The sequence below is a fragment of the Epinephelus fuscoguttatus genome, linkage group LG15 (assembly GCF_011397635.1).
Source record: "Epinephelus fuscoguttatus linkage group LG15, E.fuscoguttatus.final_Chr_v1".
In the NCBI taxonomy this organism is placed as follows: Eukaryota; Metazoa; Chordata; class Actinopteri; order Perciformes; family Serranidae; genus Epinephelus; species Epinephelus fuscoguttatus.
Window position 1 is genome coordinate 3,430,586 of NC_064766.1, and position 12,916 is coordinate 3,443,501.

Below are 12,916 nucleotides of genomic sequence, written 5' to 3' on the forward strand. Positions count from 1 at the left end.
CAGCATGGGATACCTGGAATGCTGATGAAATGGCAACAGAGGCCTCCATGGCTCTGTCAAAGACTCCAAAAAGCATTCTTAAGAAGATCATTTCCATTGTGAAGTGCTTCACAAACCTCCTCTACATTCTCACCAAAAGCCAATTCAGCATCCATCAAATTAATTTTGAGTTGTTCACAATAAAAGAAGGGGGAATGGGGGAAATCTCACCAACTAAGAATGCACTAGTGCAGAGCCTCAAAAGAGTGTACCAAAGAAGATATTGTTGGGACAAGCATTTGAGCTGGCATCAAATATGCCATCTCCAACAGACTGGGGTTGGGTGGTATTACAAATACAAAAAATACCCTCTTAAAGTGCACAGCTCTCTGTCAATGTGAAGGAGACTTAGAAGGAGACATTGAATAGGTTCAGCAACAAAACAATACTTGTCTCAATCTCAAAACGTCTTTCAAAATAAATTTTTTGAAGTAAATCTTTGTGTTTGACAGATTATTTTCAGCTAAGTTGGTCATACTGAATATTGTTCTACTCTTCACAGTCACTGTATTGTCAGAGTTAATAAATGTCTAATATCTAATTAAGACTTTATAACGCTACATGCATGCAACATACATGATATTATAAAGTCTAGCCTATCTAGCCTGTGATTTCCTGCTTGTGATACTGAATTCACCCTTAACTATTCATATGGAGGGTTTATGATGTTGTATATGGCATCACTGTAATCCATTACTATTAAAACATTGGGGTAGACATCACCTATTCTTTTAGCATGTTTGCTTCAGAAGATATGATAAAAAATACATTATTCAGTTATGGTGGAAGGTTAAATGGCCACCAAGTAGCATTTTTGCGATTGCTCCATTACTAAAAATGTTCAGGGCCCCAAACTGTACAACTGTGCCAAGTTTCATGCTTTTGTGAAAAAGTGGGAATATTACCTCAAATTTCCATAAGATGCAAAAAAATCACAGAAAATGTAAGCTGCTCTGAAAACTTGAAAGCGAGTCAAGAGTCACTGTCCAAAAGTGATTGACATAATGTGAGTTTGTATCTATTTTTAAATGCGCAACAACTTCACATGAAAAAAAATGGACTCAGTGTGCAAAGGCCTTTAGCCACGCTTCATCAATGAGCACAACACCATACTTATTTGCACTCACCAGCCACTTTATTAGGTACACTTTGCTAGTACCAGTTTGGACCCTTTTGCCTTCAGAACTGCCTTTATTCTTAGTGGCATAGATTCAGCAAGGTGCTGGAAACATTCTTCAGAGAGATTTTGATCCATGTTGACATGATAGCATCACACAGTTGCTGCAGATTTGTCGGCTGCACGTCCATGATGTGAATTTCCCATTCCATCACACAACAGTGCTCTATTGGATTGAGATCTGGTGACTGTGGAGGCCATTGGAATACAGTGAACTCATTGTCATGTTCAAGAAACCAGTTTGAGATGGTTTGAGCTTTGTGACATGGTGCATTATCCTGCTGGAAGTAGCCATTGGAAGATGGGTACACTGTGGTCATAAAAGGATGGACACGGTCAAGGCTGTGGTGTTTAAACTATGCTCAGTTGGTACTAAGAGGCCCAAAGTGTGCCAAGAAAATATCCCCTGCACCATTACACCACCAACACCAGCCTGAACCATTGATACAGGCAGGACGGATGCATGCTTTCATGTTATTTATCCCAGATTCTGACCCTACCATCTGAATGTCACAGCAGAAATCAGGAGTCATCAGACCAGGCAATGTTTTTCCGATCCTCTATTGTCCAGTTTTGGTGAGCCAGTGCAAAGTGTAGCCTCAGTTTCCTGTTCTTAGCTGACAGGAGTGGCACCCAGTGTGGTCTTCTGCTGTTGTAGCCCATCTGCTTCAAGGTTCGATGTGTTGATTGTTCAGAGATGGTCAACCTTGGTTGTAATGAGTAGTTATTTGAGTTAACCGAGAAAACCGCCGCTGACTGGGTATTTTCCCTTTTTCAGATCATCCTCTGTAAACCCTTGAGGTCCCAGTAGATGAGCAGTTTCTGAAATACTTACAAAAGCCCATCTGGCACCAACAACCCCGCTACATTAAAGTCACTTAAATCACCTTTCTCCCCCATTCTGATGCTTGGGCTGAACTTCAGCAGGCCATCTTGACCATGTCTACATGCCTAAATGCATTGAGTTGCTGCCATGTGATTGGCTGATTAGCTATTTGCATTAATGAGCAGTTGAACAGGTGTACCTAATTAAGTGGCCGGTGAGTGTATATTGCTGAGTGAATCTGAGACATTAATTCAGAGGTGTGGAACCAAGCTTACACTCACTCAACAAGTAAAGGCCCATCCAGTCACAAAGTAAGAACACTTTGAATGTATTTTATCGCATACTAATAAAGGGAATTAAAGGGTAATAAAAAATAGTTTATTGCTGCCACTGGTTCTTCTCAAAGTGATGTGGTGCAGCTTTAATGTCACTTTAAAGCTGCTAAGTCAGAAAATGATCACAAGGAGTACTCTAACAAAGGAGGATCAGAGGACAGGAAGTGGATGTGTTAACAAGAGAAATTCAGACTATTAATAGCATATTGAGTGACAGTGATAAGGCCAAGTTATAATATTATACGGTCATTTAAATTGGGATCACTCTTGATCATTAGAGGGATGGGTGGAGGGATGGTTTACTGAGGCTAAACATATATATTAAGCCTCATTGTCAGGGGAAGCTGTGCAACATCATTGTTGTCTTTGGAAGAGAAAGAAAAGCATAAAGGAAATAAATCAACAGACAAGAAGGGACAGAGACTTCAGCAAGAAAGTCAGATAACTGCTGACCTGAATACAGAGACAAGACTGACACTGAAAGAAAGAGATAGAGCCGGGATGTGGCAATACTGACTTCAACATTCACTGGTTTGTTGATTTGAAATAGTAGATTTTATACCCCCTTTATTATACTCTGTCTTTTTACCCCAGTTTACCTTTTCTGTCTGCCTTTCTCTTTCACCCTCAATCTCAGTCTCACTCCATTCCCCTCATTGCTGCTGCAACCCTGCAATCTCAGCTGAGTTTCCATGGCAATAACACGGAGGAGAGTCAAGAGACCAAACAGACTGGGGTGGGTAGTGGATGGAAAGGAGGGAGACAGAGATGTGCTTAATTACACATATCTGAGCAAAAATGCAATATCTGTGTGTTTATGGAGTGTGTCTTTATATATTTTGTGTATCTGTGTATGTGTTTGCACACACACTGCAGACAAAGCTTTGATTGGCTGGTCCGAAATTCACCATGGCAACTATGCCAGAGAGCTCAGTATGAGTTCATTACACTGAAACACACACACAAACACACACACACACACACACACACACACACACACACACACACACACACACACACAAAATGGAAGTATGATCCAGTCAGGATTCAAGACAGCAAACCAGCCAATCACTGTTGAGTCCTGACAGCAGACTGCAGAGGACTCTGTAGTGTCTGACAGGGGCGTGCACAGAGGAAAACAGAAAAAAGGCCAGCTCTTTCTTATTTGACTAACTACTTCTTGTTTACCTTAAACACAGTGGTGTAGTGGTAGTTGATGAGGTGGGTGTAATACTAGGTAGATAGGTAGGTTACTGATGAGGAAGTGGGCATTCTCTCCTATTACAATGGCTTTTTAGCTGATAGGTGGGTATACTGTAACTGGATAGAAAAGGAAGTGGGTATACCCTGTATACCTGAGTATACCCTCCACTACACCACTGCACCAAACATGTACTAATAGATTTTTGGCCACTTGGCAGCAGTGCAACAAGCTGCACTGCCATATTTCTTACCACATGGAGTTGAAATGATGAAAATGTTCGTAAAACAATAGGCTTGTTTGAGATGAACTCTGACTCACCTGGAAGTGGAAGTGAATGAGATCAAGTGGCTGCAGCAGGAGGCTGTGACAAAAAGCGGTGACAAAGCAGTGACAAAAGTCAGGCAGTCTCCTGACAGTTTCCAGAAGTCACAGAAACACTCGCATTCTGTTCGATCTGATGCTGATTTATTGAAAATATTATCAGACCCATATGCTCACGGTTCACATGAACATCAGCATCATATCAGTTTGCTGCTGCAGAGCAGACCTGTTCCCTTAACTACACAGGCTTTATAAATTTTGTTTGACTATTAGGTTAATGTTTTCCAAGGAAAGAAATACAAGACAACAGCTTTCAATAAAGAGGATTTAACATTTGTACAGATGTCATTTTAAGAATCCTCACTTACTGCAAGTCTCTGTGTTGCTAAATACTTCAATAATTAAAACAGTCCAATGTTAATTTACAATAGGCTATGTGCATTTTATGATGAATGTATTTTATGTCTGACCACTAAATGTCACCATCAGCCACACAGCATGTGTTCTGTTAAATCAGACAAATAACATCAAACTCTGTCCCTTTCAACAAAAATTAAGAGTTTATATTAAGTGTCATTTTGTTGACTCAAAATCTAAACTAATCAGCTGTTAGATCAAGTGAAAGCCAAGCGATTTCCATCATGCCCTGGGTTTTGCAGTCAGTGGGGAGCAACTGCGGCGCCTGGCTCTAAAAACTGCGGCCGCCTCAAGCTCATGAGAATATTGTTGTCCACTTTTGCATGAGCAAGTCTAAAATCTAATTGGTATGCAGTGTGCAGCGATAGGCGCTGATCAATTCTGTGCCGGCCTGGCTAATCTTGAACAGTTTGAGCATGTTTGGCAGGCCCCCGGGAAGTGCAGATGGGCTCTGATGTCAGTTTTCATAGTGGCCAAACAGTGGAATTATATCTGTCACATGATGCCATTGAGCCAAAAAGACTTATACTTACATGGTGAAAGAGATGTCTGTAAATCAGTGGATAATTTTTTTGGAGATCAGAATTTGATTTATTCAGTCTGATAACATTTGAAAAGTCTAGAAAAGACACGATTAAATCATCTTATCCCCATTCAAGTTAGCATAGCACCTAACCTGAAGGTGCTGGCTCGGCTGGCAGAAGTCTTTATGGGCTATGCAATATAAAGGAGGTTCTGATCATCCACATAATTTTAGATGTGGCAGTTGAACGTTTCTAGCTTCATGCACCACTGAGCAACCTTTATAAGAATGAACAATGCTGTATTCGGTTATCTGTACACATCCATCCAACATTTTTGTTGTCTGTTTGATATTAGCGTATCAATCGGTCATGTACAGTGGGTTTATCAAAGTTGTTTTCCCCCTGACAGCCCCCTGCCTCCACATGAACCTAAAGAGAGCAATGATACTGTACCTTAACAGTGAAGATACAGACTGTAAAACCAAAACAAAAAGCTTAAGGCACTAAATCACTAAGAAGAGCTAAAAGGGACTGCAGAGTCAGGGGAGGATTCTCTCTGGGGTTATCACTAAAAGTGATCTGTAATTATCATTTGATCCATTGTTGATTAGTTCACCTTTAAGACTGTGTTTAGACAGAAAACAGCCCTGCATTAGAAAAATTGACAAGTTTGATATATAAATTAAATTAAATTAGCTTAATTTCCATAAACAACAGTGACTTTTACCACCAACAGATGGTGCTGCTATTCAATTTTATTCTATTCAATTCAATTTTATTTATAAAAGCACAATATCACAAATCACAATTTGCCTCAGAGGGCCTTACAACACACAACATCCCTCTGTCCTTTGGACCCTCACAGCGGATAAGGAAAAACTCCCCAAAAAAACCCTTTAACAGGGAAAAAATAGTAGAAACCTCAGGAAGAGCAAGAGAGGAGGGATCCCTCTTCCAGGACGGACAGACATACAATAGATGTTGTACAGAACAGATCAACATAATAAACGTAAAGTCATCTATATGATACAAAATGAGACAGAGAGAGATGCAGAACAAACATTAATGACAATAGGTACAATAACATTAATTTTAGTAATAACATAATAATAATAATATTTTGGTAGTATATATGCTGTATATCCACACTGATATATGATATATATGAGTATATGTATGTGACAAGAATAATTATATGTGTATTATAATAATAGTAGAAGCATGACGAATATTAACAGCCGTAGTAGGAGGCATCAGGCAGGACCAAGGCAGCACATCTACGACACATGATCCAGGCGTAGCTGCAATCCGAGGGGACCTGTGAGACAGTGGAGCACAAAGGCTCTGAGAGGAAGCTGAGTTAGTGACATGCAGTAATAGGACATGAATGTTAGCGAATGAAGAAGAACAAATTTTTCAGAATCTTAGAGTGAGAGAGAGAGAAGGAGAGAAGGGGCTCAGTCTACCCTAGGAGGTCCCTGGCAGATATTACCCTAACTAGGGACTGGTACAAGGTTTTAGACTTAGATTTTTAGACAGAAAAACAAACAAACAAAGAATCAGTGATACATTGATAATTTTCCTTTTCTAAAGCCTACAAAAACCCCAACAATGAATTCTGACCCATTTTATTTTTAGGGCCCGAGTGACGACGAAGTTGTCCGTGAGGACCCTATTGTAATCGCGCTGTTTGTTATTATTATTATTATTATTATTATTGTTATGCGCATATAATCCCCAATTTGGCCCCTTTCCCAAATTCAAAAACTCACCAAATATGGCACACGCGTTAGGTCTGGCAAAATTTTTTATAATCTATTGTCGTCCTGAATTTCCACCACTAGGTGAAGCTATAATCAAGGACAGTGCGTTTTGGGTCATAACTCCAATATACTTTGTCGCACATTCAAAAACCTTATATCCACGCGTTCAGTGAATTGTGCTGAATCTTGTGATATAGGCCACGCCCATTTCCGCCTACCGTTTTTTTCCCTGCAAATTCGCAAAATGTCGCAAACCTACTTTGTCGAAGTCCTCCCATGCAATTTCACCGATTGGCATGAAACTTTGCACACAGCATCTGTGGACCCGCCCAACAAAAAGTTATTAAAAGAATTTTGATATTCCAAACAATGCTCAAGTTATTAAATAACAACTTCCTGCAGATTTCATTGTAAACAGGAAGTGCTGCTTATCGCCACATTGGTGTATCCGAATGACATGAAACTCAGTTTACTACTTCCCCATGAACCCCTGAGGCTCTGTGCAAAATGTCAGGCGATGACCACCAGGTGGCGCTCTTTAAATTGAAGTATTTTATATCTCAACATCGGTTGGGCGGATTAAAACAAAACTTGGTATAATTATTGTCAATGCCCTCCTGAGGATATCTGACGAAGGACTTACCGATCCTCCACTAGGTGGCGCTCTGGTGGCCGTCTAATTTAATATTTGGCACTGTGCCAACACCATAACACTCATGGAAATAAAATTGATGGGGGTGGTATAGATTGGCCCCTGTAACTCACACACCAAAAATGACCAGCAGGTGGTGCTATTTTCAACGCAAAAGCGTTTTTGGCTAATAACTCCCACATAATATGTCGCACATTGTTAAACCTTCTATTTATGTATTCTCTGAATTCAGCTGAATTGTGTGGTGTAAGCCACGCCCGCTTTCGCGGTAACTTTCCATTCGCTAAATCGCGACAAATGAAAAACGTACTTTTTCAAACTCCTCCTAGGCGATTTGACTGATTTGCACCAAACTTTGCATGAAGCATCTGTGGATCCTTCTGACAAAAAGTTATTAAAAGAATTTTGATAGTCCAAAAAAACGCCCAAAATATAAAACAACAAATTCCTGCACATTGTTTTTAAAACAGACAGTCTTTCATATCTTGACCAAAAACAGTCCGATTACCACAATACTTTTGCTAATTGTGTTCCATGGCCCGATGAGAGTTTGTGCAAAATTCGGTGCAAATCGGCCAATAGGTGGTGCTCTGGTGGCAGTCTAATTAGTGTGAATGGAAGTAAATTGGAAAATCTTCAAATCCTCTTCAAAACTCATCGACTTTCAACCTCTTCTTGTCCTTCATACTTTGAGCTAGAGACACCATGTCAACTTTTAAAGAGTCAGAAGACCTTGAACGCATTAACTGTACATAATTATCTATCTTTATCTTGACCATGACCAATATTCTTTTGTTTATGAACACTGGTAATGCGCCTGACGCTACCGTCATAAAAACAGACCGCACATGCGCAGTTGCGCACTCTCAGCTGATTGTAAACAGGTAAGATGGCGACAAGACGCAACTTCAGTGTTAATTTAAAGCTAGACATTTTGAAATATTCCGAACAAATGTCGGGGGAATACGCCGCGAGGCATATGACGCCTGGAATGCAGAGGACGGCAACAAGACCTTCACAAAAGGAGGGAACATGAGAGCAGCTGTCAAACGCAAGATAACGGCTTATCGGCGACACACAAGCCTGTCTCCAGGTCCAGTAATTTCCTCTTTGGTTGGTGCCATGACTGCCTAGTACCTGGACAACCGAGCAGTGGCGGAACACAGGTATGTGGCGTGTCAGAGGAGAAACGAGCCCTTAACATTTCTCTTTGTGTTAGGTAACGTTAACGCCTGACCAAACGTCCTCTTTTGCCCGGACATGTCCACTTTTCACGTCCGTCCGGGGCGTCCGGGTTTTTTTATAAACTGATAATGTCCGATTTTCCCTGTGCTTGTGTGTGTGTGTGTGTGCGTGTGTGTTAGAGTGCGACACAGCCGCATATTTCTGTTCGAACCCGAACCGAGTCCGACATTATTTATAACCAAAGCACTGAGTTTGTGTCACGCAGTTGTTATGGTTACATTCTCTTTAACCCTATGGGCCCGAACGACTCATAGTCCATCCAAATTCACACCTCTCTGTGGATTTTCTCCGCGACCGTGCGTCTTAGCGAGAATATCACGTGAAACAGTGGAATCATAGCTTTGTCGGTAGTCCAATGTTTTCACAGCGAAAAAAATGATAAAGTTACACTAAAATTATGTATAACAGAGCTTTCATACAGCTTTGCACACACATTACTGTTGGATGGATTACTCGCGAATGCAGACTCGCACAGAAATGCCACGCATATCACATGAAGTCGCAGGAGCAGAGCTTTCCAATGATACCACACATCATTGTGCTGTCATCCCATCATGCTATAAACAGATAAACAGATTACAGATTAATTGTCTACAAAATAAAAACCTGACGAATTTCTTTACAGCCCATTATACAGATCTTGTTATCAGTCACTTCATATAGTGAGGAATATCGTATCTTACCACGTCTTAGGCTTGTGTGTGTTTCTCCCTGTCTATCCACATTTGTAGTCCAGCTTTCAAGATGCAAATATCTCCATATTGTCCAGTTGACACTCCATCAAACTTTGTATGACACGACCAGCCACTTCACCTTTGCACACCCAGACAACTGTAGCCTAATGCATGACGGGGCGTAGTCACCATATACATTGAGGGGGCCCATGGAGTTAATCACTTATTGATGCTGTTTTTGAAGTATGAATAAGTCAATAAGTAATTTATTCCATTGAAATATCAGTGATGTATTATGGAAAAGTGATTTATCTTTTTATAAATGACAAAAGGCACATCTGCCTCATTCTTACCGTGGTATCGTGATACTACTCGGGGGGGGGGGGGGGGGGGCCCCCCAGGGATGGTTCGCCCAGGGCGTAAAACTAGCCAGGACCGCCTCTGGCACTGATATTTTTACTGTAACCATCTTTTTATCTATGGAAGCCCATTTTCACCAGTAATGGAAAAAAATCGCCAATCCTAATCAAAAATGTGAGATAAAAAATCATAATTATGAATGTAGCCTAGTTTTCAAATTAATTTGTGGCATGTTGTCTTGTAAGGTGTGTGGCATCACAGTGGCTGCAGATGGGACAGAGGATGAGATGATTCACTGATTCAAGGCAGGACAACTAGTACACTGTGCTGTAGTAAATAGTAAATAGTGGTGATTTACAAAAACACCAAAAACTATTTTTACTGTTAAAGCAAAGTTTGTTACTGTAAATAATACAGTACTTTATTTGTAATACTAGAATTTTTTTTACTGTAAAGACAAGTTTACATATTTCTGCTGTTTCAATTTAAAAAAAAATACAGTATTTGTATTTTCAAATTTGGCTGTGATTTTTTTTTCTTTTATTAAAAGACTCCTTCAAACAGTAGCCTGCCCCTACTGTAGCCTGGTCCCAAATTATTTTTTTTTGTTAATAGTGGCCCCGGCTACTATTTGAGGAAATACTGTACGTATGTAACATACAGTCAATGGCCACTTTGTGTACACCAGTCTAATCTAATGCAATCCAGTAGAATGACTATACCATCAGGGCTCAACAATAAGGATTGCCTGATTGCCCGGGGCAAGTAAAACTCAAGGTCGGGCATGTAAACTAACAACTCACTTGCCCGATCGGGCAAGTTGCTAAAAATAGTAAAAGTTAATAACTAATTGATAAAATAAATGTATTTTAAAACGTGCTCTTCTGCAGCGGTCTCTCTGCCTGAAGTCACAGGCACAGCTGTGTAATGTCCTGCCCACAGCCCCCATTGATATTATTTTACGCGACGGACGCTTCATATAATAACATAACAATATACTATTTATGGTGTTATGTCATTGTGTCATTTCTGTCTCTACATGGTCACGCGTTAACAATTCTCCTCTGCTCTCTGTATCGCGCACGGTGGAGTTCCGCCACACACACAGGTGAGTACGCTAGAGTGTCTCGGGCCGCCTTTTCCTGACCAAACCTGACCCCGAGCCTGGTGCAGTTTGTCAGCTGACAAAGTTATTGTTGTGGACAGTGTGTAAATAACCATCAGACTGCTGTTACGCAGACAAACACGCTGCACTCAGAGCAGCGTAGCATGGCACTCATGCTGAGCTTGTGTGACGTTCAGGCGTTGTCACGTAAATAACAACTTCCAGCACTTAAATAGGTCATAGCACAAAACAGCAGCATGTCAAGTGACTTTTTACTTTATTATATTCAATAAAATTGTATGTTCCTAAATCTTGAGACGCCTCATATGTAAGCTAGACAGACATTTCACCTGCTCATTACTGTGCACAAATGTACTGTATATACTTATTCCTAAAGAGCCAGTAGATACATAGAAACATCCCAGCAGGCTGTGCTTTGCAAGCATACAAAAAAGTTTCACGCATGTGAAAATTATTTTTCATGTGTGTGCTTCACCTCCGCTGCTACAACTCCATCCTAGGGGAAACACTGCTGTGTGCGTTTTGTGCAACAGGTGGATGTGGTAGTCTACCGGTAGAGTAGAGAGAGAGCAGGGCAGAGAGATGGAAGCAAAATATATTAAACCCGGTGTTAATACAACAGAACTGGAGAGAGGGGTGAAAAATAAATAGAGGTGGGCATGGGCGCAAAATTATAGACGGAGAATGATTGACACATTTTTCACTTTAAGCCCTGACACTGTCATATTTGTGTAGGAATTAAGCTATAATACATATGTTGTTTTAATTAATAAATACAGTGTGAATAAAGATTACATAACATAAAAATAACTGCAGTCTTTGTTATTTGATAGCTGCTTAAATTAAACAGTTTTTATAGGGCAAGTAAAAACTGACTTCGGGCAAGTAGATCTCTGACCAACTTGCCCGACCGGGCAAGTGAAAAAAAAACCTTAGCGTTGAACCCTGAACATGATTTTTTTCCCCGAAGCTTATAAATTTTCGGTTATTGTTGACATCATCTAGAAAGTGGTGATTCTACTTTGTTTATTATTGAGGTCATAGTGAATGGTGGTGGTGTACTGGGGTGGCCTCCTAATTTTGTCTAATTGAGTGGGACAAATATTAGGAACACGTTTAAATATATTGCACTCCAGTACACCAACACCATCCACTACGACCTCAATAATAAAGTAGAATAATCACTTTTCTGACAAAAACTGAAAAAGTGAAAGCTTTGTAAACGTACAGTGTGTGACAGAGCTGTTGTATTGGATTGTATTAGATTGCACAGGTGTACCTAATAAAGTGGCCAGTAAGCCCCACATTTACACCACCAATCCATGCCTGCTCTGAGTCTCCCTGCAGCCCCTGGTTGCTTGGCAGCCTCAGCCCCTGAGACCATGCTGATCAAAAGTTATTAAAAGCTTTTCTCTATGTCAAGAGGTGTGGCGGCTATGACGCCGCCCTCGCCACCAAATCAGTTGGCTTTCTGATGGCTTCAGCGACCTCATATCCTCACGAAATTGATACACAGGTCAAGAATGGCGAGCTCTTACATCTGATAGGGCCGTCGCCCATGGGGGGGACAAAATGCCTCTATAGTCCCCCTTGAAATTTTCAAAAAACCCTCCCCATAGGGATTTTCTTGGAGTACGAAGATGAAATGTCACACCACGTCAGGGTTAAGTTACTCTGAGTTTTCACATACCCGCTTCAGTGATGCGTGCTGCTGGCCCCCTGCGATAGCGCGGGAGGGCGAGGGCCCGGTCACAGCTGCTTGCAGCTTTAATTTTGTTTTGTTTTCCGTATTGAATGGAATAATTGAATAATCAGATGATACATGGATGGTGGACCAGAGGACATTTGCAGATTTCTTACATGAAATACTGACACAATTACATACGTTGTGGCTTAACAAGTAAAGTTCGAAATTGATTCACAGAGTTTTAGATTGTCAACCAAGAGGTTGTTCTCAAACAGCCAACAAAGTGGTTACTGTCAGCAATACACTCAAGTCACTTACATGATACTGAAATTTAAGACTTCAGGACATATCATGGTGAGCTAGCAAGTAATGCAAAAGGTTAAAACTGTAAATCCATAGAATTTCCTTCACAGAAGTTATCAACAAGTGTAGTGAGGAACAAGAAGTGGAGTTAATGCCTGCTGATATGATTTGTATGCATTATCATATTTAGTTGTGATTAGTGAATGCAAACAGCTTGTAAACACCGCTTGGCCATTTGATATTTCTTGACAGTTAATCACTCA